The sequence below is a fragment of the Salmo salar genome, chromosome ssa07 (genome assembly GCF_905237065.1).
Source record: "Salmo salar chromosome ssa07, Ssal_v3.1, whole genome shotgun sequence".
NCBI lineage: Eukaryota > Metazoa > Chordata > Actinopteri > Salmoniformes > Salmonidae > Salmo > Salmo salar.
In genome coordinates this window covers 48,213,482-48,238,272 of record NC_059448.1, presented here as the reverse complement: position 1 = coordinate 48,238,272, position 24,791 = coordinate 48,213,482, and the positions used below count along the sequence as shown (strand labels likewise).

General features: G+C 43.8%; 1 protein-coding gene across 1 annotated transcript in view; it reads left to right on the top strand.

The window, feature by feature from the left end:
• The first annotated feature begins 6,404 nt into the window (after positions 1-6,404).
• Positions 6,405-24,791, top strand: part of si:dkey-97m3.1 (fatty acyl-CoA reductase) — a 54,533-nt gene continuing 36,146 nt past the window's right edge. The window contains exon 1 of the mRNA XM_014208183.2: positions 6,405-6,597. The gene's annotated coding sequence lies outside the window, so the exon portion shown is untranslated. The remainder of the gene's footprint in view (positions 6,598-24,791) is intronic.

Genomic DNA, 24,791 nt, shown 5'->3' with positions numbered 1-24,791 from the left:
TTTGTTCCAAGTGAAAACAACTCAACTTGCCCAGAGGTACTTCCAGCAAGATTTCTCCCAACCTTATGACCACATGAGGGCAGTGCTGTGTAAGGAAAGAAGGCAAATCACTGATTTCAAAATGACTATTGTACATTCTTGTTGTTTCCACTAGAGAGCATTGTAGACTCGTTTTTGGTTTTCTGCATTGTTTCGTAACATTTTCTTATATATAAATGCATCGGTTATTTTACCTGTTCCAAATATTCCTCCAAGATTTTAACAGGCACTCGAATCTGGTCTACTTTATTTGAGATATGTACAATCTGACTGGTTAAACTAAGCAACAACAAACATGTTCACTTGGCCTTAAAACAACCTTTGTCTGCCATTATTCTTGGCAAATGGACATGCCAAGAGATATTTTATCAAATCTATCTCATACTTGACTTTACTAGAGAACGTCTTGTAAATGTACTTTACTTGAGAAAGTAATTACATTTTGATGAGGTATTTCTTGACCTTTCAATCAGCGCATTTTGAGTTCTGTAATCTTCACTTTTTAGTGTCACAGCTACCAAATCAAATAAAACTATTTGTCACATGCGCCGAATACAAGTGTAGACCTTACCGTGAAATGCTTACGTACAAGCCCTTGACCAACAGTTCAGTTCAAGAGTTAAGAACCAGCACCTGCGAATGCGGAATTTCTGTAATGAAAACCCACCTCACGGGTGAGTCGCCACCGATCTAAACAGCATTGTCATTCCTTTCCTAAAGCGAGACTTACTGACAGAGCTATTTGTATGCAGAAAAGGTAGAAATTCTGGCAGGCTGACCGGTTGATGAGATAATAGACACCCTAGAGCAGTGGTCACCAACGTTTTCTGAGTCAAAATGCAAGCCGAGATCTACTGCTCAGATAAATTCAACATTAACCAATTAAAAACAGTTCTGTAGCTATGAGGTTTGTGCAATAGGCTATAGACCCAATACATTATCACTGCATATTGGCTACGCTTGATTAGCCCTGCCAATGTTGTTCTTCTCAGACCATTTTGAAACTATATTTCAAAATTGTAGGTACATGATCACTGGTAATAGATTATGTGTTGTATTACTTGTGAGGCACAGCTAAGTGAGTATAATAATGTGCTTCTCTTTTTACTGGACTGATGGCCTGCATCTGATGAGCAGTCTGAGTGGGGTGGGGGGGGGTGAGTCGGGTGAGAGGTAGCCTCGCCGCTGCTCCCTTCATAGAATACATTCTGTTCTTTACACAGAACATGTATAAAGAGCTGGTTAATACTCCATAGTGGCCATAGTCCACTCCCTAGTCTCCTGAATGTATGAGGAAAATCTGGGCATTTATCTCTCAGGGAATGTTAGAGTCACTCCCTCACACTCACCAAGGGTCATCAAACATTTACCGCAAATATTAAATGTGTCTTTAAGATGTTAGTCTGAGAAATATTGACCTGTCATTGGATCGTCATTTTTGATACAAGGGAAACCTGTTCTCCTAGCCAAAGGGGAACATCTATTCTCTCTCTCTCTCTCTCCATAGGCCACAGCTGCCTCTCTGTGTAACGAAATGGGTTAAATGAGATGAGGCTTGCATCAGAGCAGTGAAACACTCCCATTCTTTCCTTATCCTTTCATCTGTCACCTTGTTTTCTCTGATGGCTCCTGTTGTTGTACCGAGGAGCGGAGCTGGGGGGGGGGGGTGAGTCGGGTGAGAGGTAGCCTCACCGCTGCTCCCTCCCTCCCCTCAGACTGACCATCAGATGGTCCTCCTGTCTGCATTCCTCCGTTGAGAAAAGGGGATAGTCTTCCAGCTGATGACGAAACTTAAGTCGCACTGCATTACTTCTGCTTCATGCACCAATTCATGTTGTTACTCCTATGACCAGAGAAAGGGAAATATTCCTCGATATTAAAAAAGACACAAGGCGCTAATAATAACAACTTGAGCTTATCGAAACGCGCATTTTAATAGCGTATAAAAATGTTTAACAAAGTATTGACAGTGCTGAATAACAATTGAAACATGAACTTACTCATAAAAACAGCAGCTGTATTATTTGAGTCTCTAGTTTTAATGGCTTTAAAAGTTTTGAAATCTCACATTATCAATTTCTAGGGATCGACTAGGAATGGCTTGTAGATCGACCAGTCGATCACGATCGACCGGTTGGTGACCACTGCCCTAGGGAGAGAGGCACCGCAGGAGAAACCCAGACAAACCCCTGCTGCTGATGCAGAGCCCGAGGCTGAACTAGAAGCAGGGTGGGGCTGATGTATTTTCCTCAGTAAAAAATCAACCGTGGGCCATAAAAGTGTTCTGCTCTGAGAACTACTGTGCAAGACAAACTATGCATTCATATACTTTATGTGCAAACTATGTCTCCCATCATGACTCATGAACCAGTTCGTCTACCTGGAGGCAGACTCTTAGCTATGATGGAGGAGCTGGATTTAAGAACGTTGATTGGGATAACATGTCAAGACACAGCTTGTATTTCCACAAAGAGCAAGTTTTCTTCTTACATCATAACCCCCATCCATTAAACCTACTGGGTTCAGACATGCTTGAGGGTGTAACATGGTAAATAGGAAATGGCTATAAGACTCTTGTTTATTGGAAGGGTGCGGTCACAAGATGCTCTGATGGAGTGTAGTTTCCTTCATAGAATACATTCTGTTCTTTACACAGAACATGTATAAAGAGCTGGTTAATACTCCATAGTGGCCATATTCCACTCCCTAGTCTCCTGAATGTATGAGGAAAATCTGGGCATTTATCTCTCAGGGAATGTTAGAGTCACTCCCTCACACTCACCAAGGGTCATCAAACATTTACCGCAAATATTAAATGTGTCTTTAAGATGTTAGTCTGAGAAATATTGACCTGTCAATGGATCGTCATTTTTGATACAAGGGAAACCTGTTCTCCTAGCCAAAGGGGAATATATTTTCTCTCTCTCTCTCTCCATAGGCCACAGCTGCCTCTCTGTGTAACGAAATGGGTTAAATGAGGTGAGGCTTGCATCAGAGCAGTGAAACACTCCCATTCTTTCCTTATCCTTTCATCTGTCACCTTGTTTTCTCTGATGGCTCCTGTTGTTGTACCGAGGAGCGGAGCCGGTTCTCTCTCTCTCACACACACACACACACACACACACACACACATCCACACACACACACACACACACTGGGGCTGTGTGTCTCATCCTCCTTACAGCCGCCGTGGCCCTCAGGGCTGGGGTTAATTAGAATTGAAAGAAGTCAATTCAGGAAGTGATTTTAAATTAAAATCCAAAAATGAAAAAACATTTGAAATTAATACACTATATATCCAGCAGTATGTGGACACCCCTTCAAATAAGTGGATTTGGCTATTTCAGCCACACCGGTTGCTGACAGGTGTATAAAATCAAGCACATAGCCATGCAATCTCCATAGACAAACATTTGCAGTAAAATGACCTTACTGAAGAGCTCAGTGACTTTCAACGTGGCACCGTCATAGGAGGCCACCTTTCCAACAAGTGAGTTCGTCAAATGTCTGCCCTACTAGAGCTGCTCCAGTCAACTGTAAGTGCTGTTATTGTGAAGTGGAAACGTCTAGGAGCAACAAATGCTCAGCTGCGAAGTGGTACGCCATACAAGCTCACTGAACGGGACCACCGAGTGCTGAAGCGCATAGTGTGTAAAAATCGTCTGTCCTCAGTTACAACACTCACTACCGAGTTCCAAACTGCCTCTGGAAGCAATGTCAGCACAAGAACTGTTCGTCAGGAGCTTCAAGACATGGGTTTCCATGGCCGAGCAGCCACATACAAGCCTAAGATCACCATGTGCAATGCCAAGCGTGGGCTAGAGTGGTGTAAAGCTCGTGGGCCATTGGACTCTGGAGCAGTGGGAACGCGTTCTCTGGAGTGATGAATTACGCTTCACCATCTGGCAGTCCGACAGACGAATCTGGGTTTGCCGGATGCCAGGAGAATGCTACCTGCCCCAATGCGTCAAATCAAATCGAATTTTATTTGTCACATGCGCCAAAAAAACAGTTGTAGATCTTACAGTGAAATGCTTGCCGTGTGGTAGCAGAGAGAACAGTCTATGACTAGGGTGGCTGGAGTCTTTGACAATTTTTAAGGCCTTCCTCTGACACCGCCTGGTATAAAGGTCCTGGATGGCAGGAAGCTTGGCCCCAGTGATGTACTGGGCCGTACACACTACCCTCTGTAGTACCTTGTGGTCAGAGGCTGAGCAGTTGCATAGTGCCAACTGTATAGTTTGGTGGAGTAGAAATAATGGTCTGGGGCTGTTTTTCATGGTTCGGGCTAAGGCCCCTTTGTTCCAGTGAAGGGAAATCTTAATGCTACAGCATACAATGACATTCTAGACAATTCTGTGTTTCCACCTTTGTGGAAACAGGTTGGGGAATGCCTTTTCCTGTTTCAGCATGACAATGCTCCGTGCACAAAGCGAAGTCCATACAGAAATGGTTTGTCGAGATCGGTGTGGAAGAACTTGACTGGCCTGTACAGAGCCCTGACCTCAACCACATCGAACACCTTTGGGATGAATTGGAATGCCGACTGCGAGCCAGGCCTAATCGCCCAACATCAGTGCCCGACCTCACTTATGATTGTGGCTGAATAGAAGCAAGTCCCCACAGCAAGGTTCAAACATCTAGTGGAAAGCCTTCCCAGAAGAGTGAAGGCTGTTATAGCAGCAAAGGGGGACCAACTCCATATTAATGCCCATGATATTGGAATGAGATGTTTGACTAGCAGGTGTCCACATACTTTTAGTCATCTAGTGTAGCTTCTACTCCTCAGTTTCATTGAAAATAAATGCTGTTTTTTCAAATGTTGAATAGTTATTTATGTTTAGGTCCTGAGAGAGAGAGAGAGAGAGACAGAGAGAGGGAGAGAGAGAGAGAGAGAGACGGAGAGAGGGAGAGAGAGACAGAGAGAGACAGAGAGAGAGAGAGACAGAGAGAGGGAGAGAGAGACAGAGAGAGACAGAGAGAGAGAGACAGAGAGAGAGACAGAGAGAGACAGAGAGAGACAGAGAGAGGGAGAGAGAGACAGAGAGAGAGAGAGAGAGAGAGAGAGAGAGAGACAGAGAGAGAGAGAGAGAGACAGAGAGAGACAGAGACAGAGAGAGAGAGAGAGAGAGAGAGAGAGAGAGACCTTCTGTCTTTCTTATCTCTTCTCATCTTTTTACTCCATTGCTATTTTAGGGATAAAATCTTGTCGTTGAAAAACAGAGGGAATGGCCTTAGGCAGACTTTCCCTGTGAATAGTTAAAGTGATGATCACCAAACATATGTACAGTACACAGCTCTCAACTCATGTGACCATAACTTTCTTTTCATTGAGCAAATCACTGCCCTGCCCTGAATGGTGGTTCACATCACTGCCCTGCCCTGAATGGTGGTTCAAATCACTGCCCTGCCCTGAATGGTGGTTCAAATCACTGCCCTACAATGAATGAAAGTCCCTGTTGGGATGGGTGGAGTCAGATGGATGGAGGCTTGCTCCTTGGTAACCTTAAAGGTGATACACATAGGATTTGTTAGATTTTTTGCATTTGTTTTGAATGCAGCCTAATGCTAGGTGAATTGCAAGATATTTCACTGCGATTTAGATTATTAAGCGCTTGCTTTCTCACATAAACTGAAATTGAGCGAACAGTGTAGACTTTCAGCAACCAGGAAATGACAGAACTATTTCCACTAGATAACACAGCCCCAAAGTCAGAACAGCTTTTCCATGTTGACAACAGATGCTGCTTTGGCAGGAGAAATCAATAGGCAAATATCACAGCCAATCACAACACTGTGAAACACTATCATTCTACTATTACTGCAGATATATTATGAACATTTTGTGAAATTACAATGCAAAAGGAAAAATAAATCATATGTGTAGCACCTTTAAGTACTAAATGACAACTTCTCATGTTCTGTAATGAAGTGTCCTTTCAGTAATTGATAGAACATGTCTTAACATGATGGAGATGTGTGAGCTTCCTTCTGAATGAACAATAAGGCATTCATTGGACCACTCAACTGGTTTTCACTACAATACAGTGGTGAGTGTTTAGATGTTTCCTGGTACTTGCAGAAGAAAGCCTATCACCCGTGGTAGGTTGTTTGTTACCTGTGTCCAATATCCATACAATTCCGTTTACAACCAATGTGTTTGGTTATACAGTGGCCTGTGTTGAAGCGCCTCTTTTGTTGCTAACCATCATCAAAAAACCTAAGGATGGCACCAGGAAAGGGGCCGTCTCAGGTGAACCAAAATAACAGAAAACAACGATTTCCATAACTGAGAAAAGGTGCGTCTCTGTCTGTCTGGAACACGCCCTCCGGTTTCTCTCATCCCATATCATCAATAACCACGCTCCTCCTCTGTATTCCGTGGGGAGACATGAGAGTGGCCGGCTGGCGCGGTCTAGGACAGTGAAAGTATTCCACAACGAGACTGTTCGCAGGAGCAGGCAGCAAGATCTGCATTCCCCAGTTGAGAGGCGCATGTTTCGGTTCTGGGTCGCAAACCTACAGCCAAAACATACACACAAGGATATCCTATCCAAGGTAAGATTGATTTGACTCGTTTTTTAATTCTCAAATCCCGTTTTGGTGTAATTGGATAAGAAGGCGCTGGAGTGAAGGACTGAAGGCAGAAGCATCTCTCCATTCCCCAGTCAGATTTGTCTGGGATAGGAATGTAGAAAGCGTGCCCATTTGACGCCTTCGTTTTGTTCAAAAACATGCACATTAGCTTGTTATGATGCACATTTAATTTAGCCTTGCCATGCTGTGATGGCTTTCATTCATTTCTTAACATGAGTGAGTGCGCGCGAGCTACAGTGCCCGATTCTACCAGCGGCCAGTCAATCCAGTCCAGTCTCTACAGCATATAGCTTTCTGGAATGTGAGGGAGGTCTCTTTTTGTAAATCCTCAAAATATTTCTGCGTGAGTAAATATTGTTCCTCGTAGGCACACACACAGACTAGATTACAATAGCCCAAAATAAGTGAATAACTAGGCAAGATAAATGCTGCTGAATAAAAGGAGGCGGTATAAAAGCCGGTAAAATGACTCAGATAAAACTGTCATATTGGTTTATTGTGCGACGCTTTCTCATGTGGAATCAGCGCTGGCGCTCATTTATTGAGTAATCCGCGAGTGCTCTCTCTGCGCGCTGAAAGTGAAGCACGCGTTCTCTATCATGCGCAACAAGGTTCATAAATGATTGGGGGGAGAGAGGTGTTTTGACAGTATTGTTATCTATGTTGTGCAACTGCCTAAGAATTTATTCCGAATTAAAATGCCTCCAAAATTAACAGGAGATAATGTTGTAGATAATGTTGGATATTGCATTATGACAATGTGTGTGTCCTTTGCTATCATTGGCCATTAGAATTAGCTAGCATGTGGGACTTCCAGTAGTCAGATTTGAATTTGAGTTCATATAGTCCTTTACAACATATCTAAGGTGGCTGACCCCGGACCTTAAGCCTATATTTGCACCTTGATGGGCTCCTAACTTTTGAATGTGTGAGAATCCCTGTTGACCTTATACAACACTGCAGAGGCGAAGAGAAGGAGAGTGAGGGACAAATTGACACCTGCAAGCACCAAATATGTCAGTGCGCTTTGAGCCAGGTGTTGGGGTCCAGAGGTATGTGGTGTGAGAAAATAGCTTGTCACATTATGTCACTTGTCATCAGTTTAAAAAATAAAGAAAACGTAGGAAAGGTTATGTATTGCGGTGGTTAACAAACGTAGATGTCACAGATAGATTGAATTATCCTCTTGAGACTGGCACTGGCCTATATTTACTTTTTGTTCTGTTAAGAGACCTCAGTGATGATCTGCTCTTGTTCACAGCCAAGTAGCTATGTGTGTGTGAGAATGTGCATGGTGTAGCAACCTGACAGAGTACACATTGACACTTTCATTCCCCTCATAAAAGTCCATGTAAAAGCGGTGCTACATTCTTGTACACTCATTCCAGTAAGGTACGTAGTAATGCAATTTACTGAGAACATTTCGCTAGAGATGACCGTTGACCCTCTTGACTGAGCATTAAGGAAGTCTAAATTACACCCTCAATTTCCAGGGGCATACCCTCTCCATTCCTTTGTGCTCACTGCACTCTCTCTCTCTTTCTCTCTTCTTTACTGTCTCTGAGCCATGCTTCTCCTCTGTCTCACTCTCTCCTCTCCTCTCTCTCTCCTGCCTCTCCCTCTTTTATTTCTTAGTGTGGAAAGGCAGTGTTGTGTCTTTGGCATCATTAAAGGTGAAGACTGTTATTTTATCAAATAAATTCTCTGTAATTATTATTACGTGATTAAACTAATCATGTAAATTGAATTAACTAGGAAGTCAGGGCACCACGGAAAATCTTCAGATTACAAAGATATAATTTTCCGAATATAACTCTTCAGATATTTTAATATCTGATCAATTAGTCTTCTATTAATTAATTATTCTTTACCTCACGTCAGTCTCATCTGAACGTCATAAATTGTTGGTTATCTGCACGAACCCAGCCTTTACTATAAATCATCCATACACCATTTGGCTTAATCATTTATTTACTAACTAACTAAATAATCACAGAAATGCAGGGAAGGGGGTGTGGACTGAGAAAGGAGCGGGAAAGACAACAGGGATCACTACACACAGTGGATAATTATATTCATTAAAATGATAATCCTTTGCACATGAACGCTCACTCATTCTGGAAAATTGCAATCAATATATTTACTCCCACATGTCATTGTGATCTTCTCTGTTGGAATCGTCAGTCTGTCTGCTGGAGAGTCAGTTCATCAGAGAGTCGTTGTAGGTCTATCGGCGGCTCCTGATAGTGTCTGTTGTAATGGGTATGTCAGGCATCCATTATTCTTAGTGTCACGGTTATCGTCGGTGAAGGAGGACCAAAACGCAGCAGGTAAGTGCAGGCTCATCTTGACGTTTATTTATTTTCAAAAATGAATACCAAAATAACAAACACTAGAACGAACGAACAACAAACAGTCTGGCAAAGCATAAGGCTCAACACAGAACAATCTCCCACAAAATACAAGACAAACACACCCAACTAATATAGGACTTCCAATCAAAGGCAACACCAAACAGCTGCCTTCAATTGGAAGTCCAACCCCAATTAACTCAACATAGAACCAGACACACTAGACTAAACATAGAAATACATAAACCAAAACCCGGAAATATTAAATCAAACACCCTTTTAACAAACACACCACCCCGAACCACATAAAACGAATACCCTCTGCCACGTCCTGACCAAACTACAATACTAATTAACCCTTATACTGGCCAGGACATGACACTTAGAATAGATGTTTCGGCGGTTGTTGGCATTCGCATCCCAGGTTTACATAATTTCTAGCTGCAGACTAGTAATTAGTATCTAAGATTTTCTCTTATTCTGTAGGGCTCGATTGTCTCAGAGTTTAACAATTTCCAGCCGTGTAGCCAATGCTCCACGTGGTATAGTTTTCTAGTTTTGGTACTTAACTATTCGCAATCACAGCTCCCGCTGTGGGTTTGCTTAGTCTGAATAGGATTTTCTTAGGAGGGGCTTTTATTCATAACAGTAGAAGAGGGCGGTTCCATGACGCCTGATTATGTCTGTGCTCAGGGGGCGTGGCCGCTGACTAGTTAAACTTTACAGGGAATACAATTCTCTCAAAATTAAAGGTTTAACATCACATTACATCATTTCACAAATAGTTTAATCTTTATTCATAAATTTTATACAACAATTAGATGCAAACACCATAATTGAGAAATGTACACATTCAGAGATATAGTTATGTGTGTTTCCTGTCCTTCGTGAGGTCACCAAATGAAACACACTCAACATAACTGTCCCTTAAGTGTCCACGGACCCTTCCCACATTCTCACAAGTGGACATGTAGTTTAATTTTCCCATTTTGGGGATTTAGGAGTTTGACCACGTGAAATCCTTTGTTCACTCTGTGGTCTCTCTCTCTGCATGAAATGGGGGAGAGAGACTCCGCCAGGAATTTACGACCTGAGATAACAGAACCTGGGTGTAGGAGAGAGTGAGAGAGGGGGAAGCCACGATCTACACCCAGAATAGGCCACATCATATCAGCAGAATCAGACAGCTTAGTCTCTCTTACTCACTTTATCTCCCTCTCTCTCTCTCTTTCTCTTGCTCTCTCACTCCCCCCCTCTCCTCCAAACAGCCACTGTGCTTTCTTTCTCGGTGCCAAAGTGTGTGTTATTCTCCTGGCGCGCTTTGCCACCATGCTCTTGCCCATTGCCCACAGAGAACAGGGTGGCATGCACATCACAGATGTATCATGGGTGGTTGAGTCTTTCCTCTCCACTTAGATAAGTTCCGTCCTCCTTTCAACTCGTGTTCATTTCTGGAAGTACAAGTTTGGGGTGGAAGAGTTGTGCAACAGCCTCAAAAGCACTTCTAGAAGCATCTACGTGTAGAGCAGGTCTGAATCTGTCAAGACCAGTATGGTTAGTCTGGAGACCTGCAGGGTTTTTTGTCAAAGAGGCTTTGTGTTATGCAAACACATCAGGATGCTTGTGGGTGGATGGATATTTGGGGGGGAGTTTTGAGGCATAAAGCTCACGTGATCTGGTGCGCTGTAATTGTAGGTTGTGCTGCAGGTGCTCGGGACCTAAGGGGGAAAAGAAAAATACACCTGTTGAGAATCAGAGATATTCCACTGCATTTAAAAAAAAAAAATGTATTTCACCTTTATTTAACCAGGTAGGCTAGTTGAGAACAAGTTCTCATTTGCAACTGCGACCTGGCCAAGATAAAGCATAGCAGTTCAACACATACAACACAGAGCTACACATGGAATGAACAAAACATACAGTCAATAATACAGTGGAAAAAAGAAAACAAAAGTCTATATACAGTGATTGCAAGTTACGTAAAATAAGGGAATTAAGGCAATAAATAGGCCATGGTGGCAAAGTAATTACAATATGGCAATTAAACACTGGGATGGTAGATGTGCAAAAGATGGATGTGCAAGTAGAGATACTGGGGTGCAAAAGGAGCAAAATAAATACAGTATGGGGATGAGGTAGATAGATGGGCTGTATACAGATGGGCTATGAACAGGTGCAGTGATCTGTGAGCTGCTCTGACAGCTGGTGCTTAAAGCTAGTGAGGGAGATGGGAACCTCCAGCTTCAGTGATTTTTGCAGTTCGTTCCAGTCAGTGGCAGCAGAGAACTGGAAGGAAAGGCGACCAAAGGAGGAATTGGCTTTGGGGGTGACCAGTGAGATATACCTGCTGGAGCGCGTGCTACGAGTGGGTGCTGCTATGGTGACCAGCGAGCTGAGATAAAGCGGGGCTTTACCTCGCAGAGACTTGTAGATAACCTGTAGGACAGTGGGTTTGGCGACGAGTATGAAGCGAGGGCCAGCCAACGAGAGCGTATAGGTCGCAGTGGTGGGTAGTGTATGGGGCTTTGGTGACAAAACGGATGGCACTGTGATAGAGTGCATCCAGTTTCTTGAGTAGAGTGTTGGAGGCTATTTTATAGATGTAACGGTAGTCTGGAACACAGGACCAAAACGCAGCGGGAATATGAATGCTCATCTTTTTAATTTGAAGAAAAGTGAACACTTACAAAATAAACAAAACAACGAATACACAGTTCCATAAGGCACATAAGCTATACGGAAAACATCTACCCACAAAACCCAAAGGAAAAACAGGCTGCCTAAGTATGACTCCCAATCAGCGACAACGATGTACAGCTGTCCCTGATTGAGAGTCATACCAGGCCAAAACAAAGAAATACAAAAACATAGAAAATGGAACATAGAATGCCCACCCATGTCACACCCTGGCCTAACCAAAAATAGAGAACAAAAAACCATCTCTATGGCCAGGGCGTTACAATAGATGACATCGCCGAAGTCGAGGATCGGTAGGATGGTCAGTTTTACGAGGGTATGTTTGGCGGCGTGAGTGAAGGAGACTTTGTTGCAAAATAGGAAGCCGATTCCAGATTTCATTTTAGATTGGAGATGTTTAATATGAGTCTGGAAGGAGAGTTTACAGTCTAGCCAGACACCTATGTATTTGTAGTGGGGGTGCCACAGGGTTCAATTCTCGGGCCGACTCTCTTCTCTGTATACATCAATGATGTCGCTCTTGCTGCTGGTGATTCTCTGATCCATCTCTACGCAGACGACACCATTCTGTATACTTCTGGACCTTCTTTGGACACTGTGTTAACTAACCTCCAGACGAGCTTCAATGCCATACAACTCTCCTTCCGTGGCCTCCAACTGCTCTTAAACGCAAATAAAACTAAATGCATGCTATTCAACCGATCATTGCCCGCACCATTCAGCATCACTATTCTGGACGGCTCTGACTTAGAATACGTGGATAACTACAAATACCTAGGTGCAGAGTCTATAGCAAGCGGCAACAGTGAGAGACTTGTTTTTGGAAAGGTTCATTTTTAGAAGTAGAAGCTCGAATTGTTTGGGTACAGACCTGGATAGTAAGACAGAACTCTGCAGGTTATCTTTGCAGTAGATTGCAACACCGCTCCCTTTGGCAGTTCTATCTTGTCGGAAAATGTTATAGTTAGGGATGGAAATTTCAAGGTTTTTGGTGGTCTTCCTCAGCCAGGATTCAGACACAGCTAGGACATCCGGATTGGTAGAGTGTGCTAGGGCAGTGAATAAAACAAACTTAGGGAGGAGGCTTCTAATGTTAACATGCATGAAACCAAGGCTTTAACAGTTGCAGAAGTCAACAAATGAGAGAGCCTGGGGGATGGGAATGGAGCTAGACACTGCAGGACCTGGATTCACCTCTACATCACCAGAGAAACAGAGGAGGAGTAGGATAAGGGTACGGCTAAAGGCTAACAGAACTGGACGTCTAGTATGTTCAGAACAGAGAGTAAAAGGAGCAGATTTCTGGGCACGGTAGAATATATTCAAGGCATAATGTACAGACAAAGGTATAGTAGGATGTGAATACAGTGGGGGTAAACCTGTGCATATAGTGATAAGGAAAGAGATATTGTCTCTAGAAATAGCATTTAACCTCTTACATCTAGACGTTCCGCTAGCGGAACACCTGCTCCAATATCCAATGATGGGCGTGGCGCGAAATACAAATTCCTCTAAAATCCGAAAACTTCCATTTTTCAAACATATGACTATTTCACAGCATTTTAAAGACAAGACTCTCATTAATCTAACCACACTGTCCGATTTCAAAAAGGCTTTACAGCGAAAGCAAAACATTAGATTATGTCAGCAGAGTACCCAGCCAGAAATAATCAGACACCCATTTTTCAAGCTAGCATATAATGTCACAAAAACCCAGAAGACAGCTAAATGCAGCACTAACCTTTGATGATCTTCATCAGATGACACACCTAGGACATTATGTTATACAATACATGCATGTTTTGTTCAATCAAGTTCATATTTATATAAAAAAACAGCTTTTTACATTAGCATGTGACGTTCAGAACTAGCATACCCCCCGCAAACTTCCGGGGAATTTACTAACAATTTTCTAAATTACTCACGATAAACGTTCACAAAAAGCATAACAATTATTTTAAGAATTATAGATACAGAACTCCTCTATGCACTCGATATGTCCGATTTTAAAATAGCTTTTTGGTGAAAGCACATTTTGCAATATTCTAAGTACATAGCCCAGCCATCACGGGCTAGCTATTTAGACACCCGGCAAGTTTAGCCTTCACCAAAATCAGATTTACTATTACAAAAGTTTGATTACCTTTTGTTGTCTTCGTCAGAATGCACTCCCAGGACTGCTACTTCAATAACAAATGTTGGTTTGGTCCAAAATAATCCATCGTTATATCCGAATAGCGGCGTTTTGTTCGTGCGTTCCAGAAACTATCCGAAATGGTAAATCAGGGTCGTGCGCATGGCACATTTCATGACAAAAAAATTCTAAATATTCCATTACCGTACTTCGAAGCATGTCAACCGCTGTTTAAAATCAATTTTTATGCAATTTATCTCGTAAAAAAGCGATAATATTCCGACCGGGAATCTCCTTTTCGGCAAACAGAGGAAAAAACACAAAGACGGGGGCGGCCAGTGCACGCGCCTAAGCCCACAGTCCCTTGATCGGCCACTTGAGAAAGGCGATAATGTGTTTCAGCCTGGGGCTGGAATGACGACATTCAGGTTTTTCCCGGGCTCTGAGAGCCTATGGAAGACGTAGGAAGTGTCACGTTAGAGCAGAGATCCTTTGTAATAGATAGAGATTAAATGCATATTCTAGTTTCTGGGCAGGACTAATAATCAGATTAAATCGGGTACGTTTTTTATCCAGCTGTGAAAATACTGCCCCCTAGCCATAACAGGTTAAACCAGGTGATGTCACTGCGTGTGTGGGAGGTGGAACTAAATTGTTAGCCGACGCGTTTTGAGCAGTGCTAGAGGCTCTACAGTGAAATAAAACAATAGTTACAAACCAAAACAGCAATGGACATGGCATGGTGGCGTTAGGAAGAGGCATGCGTAGCTGGGTCATCATACGAGTCCAGTGCGTGGCTTCAGGCAGCTAGCGGCACGGGGCTAGCAGGCTAACAGAAAGGCCTTAGAGGGACGACGCGACGGAGGAAAGTCTGTTGTGGCCTCCTCGTGCAGTTACACAGTTAATATGTCCGATGGGCCTCTTAAGCCAGCAGTCCAATGTGTTTTAGATAGCTAGCAGGCCGCGGATTAGCGGCTGTGTGTTCAGGGGACGTTAGCTGCTATAATTCCAGGTGGGGGAAAAAAAAATTGAATAATAAAAAAAAAATAGGTTCAGAGCTTACGGTATGAATAGGAATCCGGAGATATGGAGAAGAATAAGTCCGACTAGCTCTAGTTTGAGTCGCGCTGTACAGACTGGCGAGAGTTGTCCGGGATAAAGGTAGCTGATGACCGCTAGCAAAGGATAGCTGACTGCTAGCTAGTAGCTTCGGAATGTATTCGATGGGCCTCTTAAGCTAACAGTCCGTTGTGCTCTAGACAGCTAGCATTCAGGGGACGTTAGCTGTGAAGGTCGGAAGGTGAGAAGGTTCAGAGCTTGCGGTAGGAATCCGGGGATATGGAGAGAAAAATAGGTCCGGTATGCTCTGGTTGAATCGCGTTGTACAAACTGGCGAGAGCTTTCCGAGCTAAAGGTTAGCTGATGACCGTTAGCTGGCTAGCTTATGTTGGAGAGATTCCAGTAATAGAGGTAAAGAAAAATACTTTAGAGAAAAAGCAGGTCCACACCACATTGGGTGAGGCGGGTTGCAGGAGAGTATTTTGAAGTAAGGGGTTAGAAAAATATAAAAAGATATGCGAAGAAAAAGATATAAAAATATATATACATGGGACACGACAAGACGAAGGACCAAGACGTCTGACTGCTACGCCATCTTGGATGGGGGGGGGGTTGCATGAACTCCTCAACTATGTAACCGTAAATAACCTCCTAAAACAGATACTTAAAGGAGCAGTCAGAAGTTGCTACATCCATTTTTGGAGTTATACATTAATGATATGTATCCATTGAGCTTAGTTCAACTGTCGTATCCCATCAGAATGCAAAATATGAGCTTTTTTTACTCCAATGTTTGTAAACAAAGTAAATACAAACTAACACTATATCTTTAAAGAACATGCTTAAACCATGGATGGTCAGTCCTTAAATCCATAGCTCTGTCTTTGAATTTGAGACTGGTTACATTGCTCCAGCCCCCTGCTTTTTACCCATACAGTGGTGGGGAGACGCTTTGTTGTTATTTTAACTGCTGATTGCTACTTTTAATGACTCCAATAAAAAAGTGCTGAAGTAAAGGTAGACCTCAAACTTAACAGTCTCATATGTTGAATGCAAGGACCTGCATGCTGTTGGGATTGTCTATGAAGTGAATGAATAATGTAGGGAAATGCATAGGGAAGGAGAAGTGTAGTGTAATGTGTTTCCTGTGATGGGTTGAAGAGGTCAGGCACAGGAGCCATGTTAATGGGACTTGATGATGTGCTTCACCCCTAGTCAATACAAACACATTAGACTGAAGCAATGGGAAAGGAAACAATTTAGGCTACTTGCTTTGTAGGATGTTTATTACTGCTTTAGTTAACTTATTAGAGGCATACCTGTGATACCATTACTTTAACTTTGCTTCTGTTCTAATACAGTCCCATAATTAGTGTGACCATGTAATCTATTTAACTGGCTGATTTGGTTCTGTGTTTTTGGTTTTGTGTGATTTGTGTGCTCAGTGCCAGTGGAGATGCTAATCCTGTCAATGAGAGAGTTGGCACAGCAGGATGTGAGTAACACTAAACACACACTCTGTTAAATATGGCCCTATTCCCACTACGAGAGCTGAAGGAGAGTCTGAGGAACGGAGTGGCCAAAGAGATTTCTACTTTTCAATTCACACTACATGCATTCTTGGTCCACAGCTCAAATTGACCCTAAATATCAAAGTAGCCACTAAGTTAAGCAAAAATGATTTAATAATCCAAGCAACGTGTTTACTAAAACATATTACAATATTGAATAATGCAACCAAATCATGTGCAGATCATTTTTTACGATGTATCGTATCATATCGTTGTACCTGCACCAAAACTCCAGCTTTCTCTCCATCTTCTTTTAAAATAGGGAGCCAATTAGTTTTCTTATGGCTCTCTCTTGTCCCTCTGCAGCAGACATATGGTGAGCAATATGTTGGAAACACGTAGTCGCAATAAAATCACGTTATTGAATCGCAATACATATAGAATCGTGAGAATCGAAAGAATCACAATACATATCGTATCGGCACCTAAGCATCATGATAAAATTGTATTGTGAGCTCCCTGGCAATTCCCAGCCCTACAATTAAAGGGTTAATTTTCTCATCCGTACACATTAAATTAGCTGACAATACACAGCTAACTCCTGCTGGCTAGCTAACTAACAACATGCTTAATGATCAAGTAATGTTAGCATATCAATAATGAATATTTACTCCACCCATACGAATATAAAAGTACAGTAACGTTATATAGTATCCCTCCTATTATAATATGCAAAAGAACAATATAGGAGGAAGGTGGAATCCTATTACACTGGCTCTGACGCTCGTCATATGCGGCAGGGCTTGCAGGCGATAATGGATTACTAAGGGAAACCCAGCCATGAGTTGCCCAGCTATGCAGAACTCCCAAATTAGGAATATAACACTATGTCTTGAATGAAAACCCTTTTTTCTGGATGACTGTCTGATCTTGCTCTCCATAGCTGATGTGAGCCAATCATTTAAACAGGTTTAGAATCACAAGGCCGCCGGGCCAGACGGAATGCCAGGGCACGTTCTCAAAGCATGCGCAGACCAGCTAGCAAGTGTCTTCACAGACATTTTCAATCTCTCCTTGTCCCAGTCTGTAATCCCAACATGTTTCAAGCTGACCACCAATTTGCATACCACCCCAACAGATCCACAGATGACGCAATTTCAATTTCACTTCACACTGCCCTCTCCCACCTGAAGAAAAGAGGAAAAAACGATGTAAGAATACTGCTCATAGACTACAGCTCAGCATTCAACACCATAGTCCCCTCTAAGCACATCACCAAGCTAGGGACCCTAGGACTGAACCCCTCCTTCTGCAACTAGATCCAAGACTTCCTGACGGGCCGGCCCCAGGAGACGAGGGTAGGCAACAACACCTCCGCCACGCTGACCCTAAACACGGGGGCTCTCAGGGGTGTGTGCTTAGTTCCCTCCTGTGCTCTCTGTTTACCCACGACTGCGTAGCCACGCATGATTCAACACCATCATCAAGTTTGCTGACGACACAACGTGGTAGGCCTGATCACCGACGGCGATGAGTCTGCCTACAGGAAGGAGGCCAGTGACTTAGCAGTGTGGTGCCAGAGTGACAACCTCTCCCTCAACGTCAGTTAGACCAAGGAGCTGATCGTGGACTATAGGAGAAAGAGGGGAGAGGACGCCTCCATTCACATCGACGTGGCTGTTGTGGAACGGGTCAAGAGCTTCAAGTTCCTTGGCATCCACATCACTAAGGACATGGTCCACACACTCCCGCACAGTCGTGAAGAGGGCACGGCATCACCTCTTCCCCCTCAGGAAGCTGAAAAGATTTGGGATGGGCCCTCAGATCATCTACAGCTGCACCATCGAGAGCATCTTAACTGGCTGCATCACCGCTTGGTATGGGAAATGTACTGCCCTTGACCGCAAAGCGCTACAGAGGGTGGTGCAGACAGCCCGGTGCATCACTAGGGCCAAGCTCCTTGCCATCCAGGACCCTACATCAGGCGGTGTCAGAGGAAGGCCTGAAAAATTCAGAGACAGGCTCTGAGACAGCTTCTACCCCCAAGCCATAAGACTGCTAAATGTCCAGACTGCTAAATAGTCAATTAATGGTACCCCAAACTATCTGCACTCTCTATCTTGCACTGACCCTATGCACATTCACACAGGCCTGGGCAATTCCAGTCCTCGGGGACCTGATTGGTGTCACACTATTCCCCCATCCCTAGCAAACACCACTGATTTAAACTTTAAATGAAGATCATGATTAGTTTATTATTGGAGTCAGGTGTGTTAGCTGGGGATAGGGCAAAACTGTGACACCAATCAGGCTCCTGAGGCCTGGAGTTGCCCAGGCCTGCCGGACTAGACTTTATATGTGACTCACCACCTGGATTTGGTCTTGTATAGCAAAAATTGAAATTGGGTTTTTTACATTTGATGAAAGTAAAGACTCAGAGCTACAAAATGGTATATCATACACTGCATTCTTTAGGAACAACGGGAAAGTAATTCTGCTATGAAAGTTGATAAACTTGTAAACTCACTTTTGAGAAAATGGCCTTTGAATGTTTTGGTATCTAGTGAAGAGATCTTCTTTGTCTACACCCACTCAGCATCATTCACACCTTCTTAAGCTTTAACCCCACCCATCTCGTTTCGCTCTCGGAACGTTCAGAGTGCACACTTGACTCTCTGGCTGATGATTTGTTTACCTCTGCGATAACATGATAACAGCCTAACCAACTCCGCTGGCAACAATTTCATTACGCTTTTTTGCTGATGTTTATTGACACCGGCCGTATTCAACGTGTGTTGTACACTTTAGACATGTAGCTAGCTAGGTAAACAATGAACCTAGCTAGGTAAACAACATGTAAGATCACACACGTCACGTAACGTTAGCTAAAAAGCCAGTCAGCTAACGTTAGCTAGTTAAACAACAACGAACAAAGTGGCAAATCATGTCGTTACTACCCTGCATGAATCTGATGGGAGCTAACCAACCAGGTTCAATGTTAGCTAGCTAACATTAGGCTCTAACTAGCAAAGCAAACAGCTCTGGGATACGAAGAATAACGTCAGCTAGGGAGCCAGCCAGCTAACGTTAGCTAGCTAGCTAACAGTACAGTTTAGCTTGAAATGAAACCACTTTCTGTCAAAATTAGAAACATGTCATATCTCAAAATGTATCTAGGTAACACTAGACTATCTTACCCTAATACATCATCATGCATGATAGATGCGTCTCCCTGTCACAGATGCCATGCCACAGTTGTCCTTAGTTTGAAGATGTAATCCAGACAGGTGTTTTCTCCATCTCTTTAGCTACCATACACTAATTCCACTGATTTCAAAACTTGATCATCCAGAAAGTGGAGAGCAACTGTCTGCTGTCTTTTTCTGTGGCTTAACCAACAAGGCTTGTAATTTAATAATTGTATTCATATTTACAGATGGCGTACAAGTTTGTTATTAAGGCACATGAAGTTCATATGCTCCAGAAGGCATTTCTGCAAAAACAACGCATTATGTATTTTATTTTTTTAAACGTTAAAATGGCTCTCCTGTGAATTTGTGACTTGCGTCATACGCCTAGTTTCCTGAAACGGTTCACATATACACACCATATACACACTCACTCACTCACACACACTACATTGACACTCCCACACAAAACCCACACACATTCACATGTACTTCATACGCACACACACACATAACACACACACACAAATTGACCCAACACAAACACACATACATACATTACACACACGCACGTTCATAGACTTTTACACTCATAATTTGCTGCTGCTACTCTGTTCTTTATTTTACTCTTATTATTATCTATCCTGATGCCTAGTCACTTTACCCTGCATCAAATACCTCGTACCTCTGAACATTGATCTGGCACTGGTACTCCCTGTATATAGCTTAATTCTTGTGTATTTTATTTTACTCCTCTTGTGTTGCTATTTTTAGTTTTCAACTCTGCGTCGTTGGGAAGGGCTCGTAAGCAAGCATTTCACTGTAAAGTCTACACAAGTTGTATTTGGGCGCATGTGGCAAATAAAATATGATTTGTTATAGGCTACATAGCTAGGTAACGTTAGCTAGCAAGCTAGCTTGCTAAACAATATAATTTCTTAATTCTCACATAAACGTGATGGCTGTAGCTGAATGCTGACGTTTAGCTTAACCATAGCTTAGGTTTACACTAGCTACCGTATTAGAGTTATCTTAGAACAAACCAGGCTTCATTTTATCAATATCATGGAAGTCATTATATGAGGTAAAACGTTGATAATTCAGAGTTGCTTCCTAGCCTGGACCTCATTGGCTCAGTGCAGTCAAGCAAAAAAAACAACAACTGAGATTTAAAAGTATGGCGACTATTTCAGAATGTATTTTAGGTAAAAACCCAATAAAACAAGTCTTAAAAATATGGTAAATGTCTGTACATTTCAGCTGTTTCAAAAACATTGCTATGCTATTACAATTTATACTGTAAGAGTGTTGGCTCAACGAGACAATTGTGTTTACACTGCCCTGCTTAGAGGGGGGAAACTTAGCAGTCGAGACATGACAAGTTCGCAAGTTTACATTGCAGTATATAGAAGACAAGGGTATTTTTTGTGAAAAGTCTTATAAGTCTGAAGACCCTCTTATAAGGAAACGTTTTGTCATGAGTTTAAAAGAATGAAGGAAGGATCATTAAATAGCATTAGAGCAAGAGAAATAGACAGAATAGAAGAGAAAAGAAGCAGAGGAAAATACCAAGAAGAAAGGAGGAGAAGAAAGGAGGAGAACAAATGAGGCAGAGGAAAGAGGAAGGAAACGAAACGCTGTTCTTGCACCTGACCCACATCCCTCATGGGATACCCAGATTCCGCTGTGTCAGCACTAAAGGCCATTGTACCCAGTCCCTGTATTTATGAGCAGGGGAGGCAAGGGATCAAGGAGGGGACCTGTCAGACCCCAAGGATGAATGGCCTTTGGATGGGAAGGAGAGATGGGGGCGGGGGGCTGCCCAGCTGCCTGACACACTGTTAACAGTTCATTTGATGGAACATTTACGCCTCAAAGCAGAGATATAAATTCAACACTAGCTGCCTCCCTATGATGTCTGTTGGCTGTTTCAGACCAGAGCCGTGTTGAAAAAAACAGGGTAGCGTTTGACATTTTCTGAACCGTACAAGGACACGGGTATTCTGTTTACAGAATATCATAAAGCATCATTGAGAAGAGGCACTGATTTTCCATCTCTAGACTGGGTTAAATGGGTTAAGAGAGGGAATGGAGACCAGGAGACCAATACAATAGTGTGTGTGTGTGTGTGTGTGTGTGTGTGTGTGTGTGTGTGTGTGTGTGTGTGTGTGTGTGTGTGTGTGTGTGTGTGTGTGTGTGTGTGTGTGTGTGTGTGTGTGTGTGTGTGTGTGTGTGTGTGTGTCTGTACGCATGCCTGAGTTATGAGACTGTTTAAATGTCGGCAGTGATGTTATCCCAAATGATGGCTATAGGCCAGTATGCTATAGGCTAAAGCTGCTCACAGCTTCTCTATACGGTAATGATAGAGCCACTCAGTCCATGTGATGACACACGCAAGGGTTTGACATCCTTGTGAATGTCTCAAGAATGTCTTACTCTCACCTGAATGTCTCAAGAATGTCTTACTCTCACCTGAATGTCTCAAGAATGTCTTACCCTCACCTGAATGTCTCAAGAATGTCTGTCACCCACTGGAAGAGCACCGTGAAGCTAACAACTTAATTGTCTGTGTTTGGAATATTTTCACAGTGTGAGATAAGTGGGACAAGACTTTATAGCAGTAGCGGTGCCTCTGAGAATAACCTTAGAAACAGCTGGGAGCTCACAGTAAGAGAGCAGTATTTATTTCATTTCTCACTCCGACCAGCCTTGTACCCAGCAGAAGGCCAAAGCTGATTGTATCCTCTTTTCCACAAACAACCAAATTAACACAACTGTAACAAGGGTCGTCTAAAGGGGACCAAGGCGCGGCGTGTAGAGTGCTCATATTTACTTTGTTAATGAAACACTTAACAAAAACAACAACGACCACCAACAGTTCCGTAAGGTAACACATACAAAACGGAAAACAACTACCCACACCCACACATGAAAAACAGGCTGCCTAAGTATGGCGTCCAATCAGAGACAACGATAGACAGCTGCCTCTGATTGGAAACCATACCTGGCCAAAACATAGAAAACAAAAACATTGAAATAGAAATCTAGAAACAGAAAACCAAAACCACCCAAAACACCCACCTGTCACGCCCTGACCACTCTACTATGGAAAATGACCTCTTACAAGGGCCAGGACGTGACAGTAACCCCCCCCCAAAGGTGCAGACTCCGACTGCACCCAAACAAAACCCAACAAAAACAACCCCAAACACAAAGGGAGGGCAGGGAGGGTGACAAAAGTCTATGGCGGCTCATGTGCTACACCCAGAACCTTCCTCTCCCTCCGATCATCCAGCAACGGAGGTGGCTCCGGCTCAGGGCGTAACCCCCGTTCCGCCCGCAGATCCCTCCGCTTCTGTAACACTGGCCTGTGGATCATTATCGGAGGAATCGGACTGTAGATCATTACCGGAAGCTCTGTGCTGTAGACCACCGCTGGAGGTTTCGACCTACAGGCCGCCGCCGGAGGATCCGGGCTGCAGGCCGCCGCCGGAGGCTCCGGACTGGGGAGCGTCGTCGGAGGCTCCGGACTGGGGAGCGTCGTCGGAGGCTCCGGACTGAAGAGCGTCGCCGGAGGCTCCGGACTGAAGAGCGTCGCCGGAGGCTCCGGACTGAAGAGCGTCGCCGGAGGCTCCGGACTGAAGAGCGTCGTCGGAGGCTCCAGACTGAAGAGCGTCGCTGGAGGCTCTGAACTGAGGAGTGTCGCTGGAGGCTCTGAACTGAGGAGTGTTGCTGGAGGCTCCGGACGGAAAAGCGTCGCCGGAGGCTCCGGACTGGGAGGCGTCATAATAGGTTCCAGACTAGTGACCGTTGCTGCTGGCTCCATGCCATGGATCATCTCTACAGGTTCCGCACCAAGGATCATCACTGGAGGCTTCTTACCATGGATTATCTCTACAGGTGCCGGGCTATGGATTATTCCTACAGGCTTCGTGCCATGGTTTATCTCTACAGGCTCCGGACCATTTATAATCCCTCCAGGCTTTTTGCCAAGGATTATTTCTTCAGGTTCAGGCCATGGATTACCTCTTCAGGCTTCGTGCCATGGAATATCCCTACAGGCTCCGGGCCATGGATCATCACTAGAGGCTTAGTGCCCTGAATCATCTCTACAGGCGTCAGACCATCGATTATCACTGGAGGCTTTGTACGTGGAGCAGGAACCGGTCTCACCGGACTGGGGAGACGCACTGAGGACCGAGTGCTCAAAGCAGGCACCGGCCGTACTGGGTTATGGATGCGCACTGGAGGGAGAGTGCGAAGAGCAGGCACAGGACGTACTGGATTCTGGATGCGCACTGGAGGGAGAGTGCGAAGAGCAGGCACAGGACGTACTGGATTCTGGATGCGCACTGGAGGGAGAGTGCGAAGAGCAGGCACAGGACGTACTGGATTCTGGAAGGCACGCTGGAGGGAGAGCTCGAGGAGCAGGCACAGGACGTACTGGGCTATGGAGGCGCACTGGAGAGATTGATTGGTGTCATACTTTCGCCCTAGCTATCACACCTGACTACAAAAATCAACTAATCATGGTTTTCAGTTTAGAATGCAATTTGTTTAATGAGCTGTGTTTTCTAGGGATGGGGTAAAAGTGTGAAACCTCTCCGGCCCCCAAGGACTGGAGTTGCCCATCCCTGATCTAGCCTAACCCCCTTCCTGCTTTTTACCATCTGAAGCCTCCCAACTTGAGCTAAGAGTTTTCTTCTGGACTAGGATTGTGGTCAGGAAAAACTCCCGGTTCTTACTTTCAACCCTCTATTTCCATCTTACCTATTAGGTAACTGGTGACTTGACCAGGAAAAACTCCTGGTCTTATCATGGCCTATAGTCACAATGTAAGACCAATAGATGGAATACAGACAGCTTGTCAATGACACCCAATGTTCGTTCATTATAGACCGTGCTGGCAGCAGTCAAGGCCCCTCCATCATTTAGTGTGTAGTAGTACGTTGATGTGTTGTTGTGCACATGTCCATGTCCCTCCATCTCCTGTTCACTGTAACGCGACTCTCCACTCAATGCTTGATTAAACTAATCAGTCTGCCTGGGTCACGACTCCTGGCTTCAGGCTGGTCTCATGATTACTCAGGGCCTGTCACTCAAGTCAAGGCTGGAAATAGACTTCACTTTCATGCATCCCTCATGTCAATAGTAGAAATCTATCATATAGGCATCAGTTGACAGGGAGAAATGGAATAAGTGAATTATTGATCAG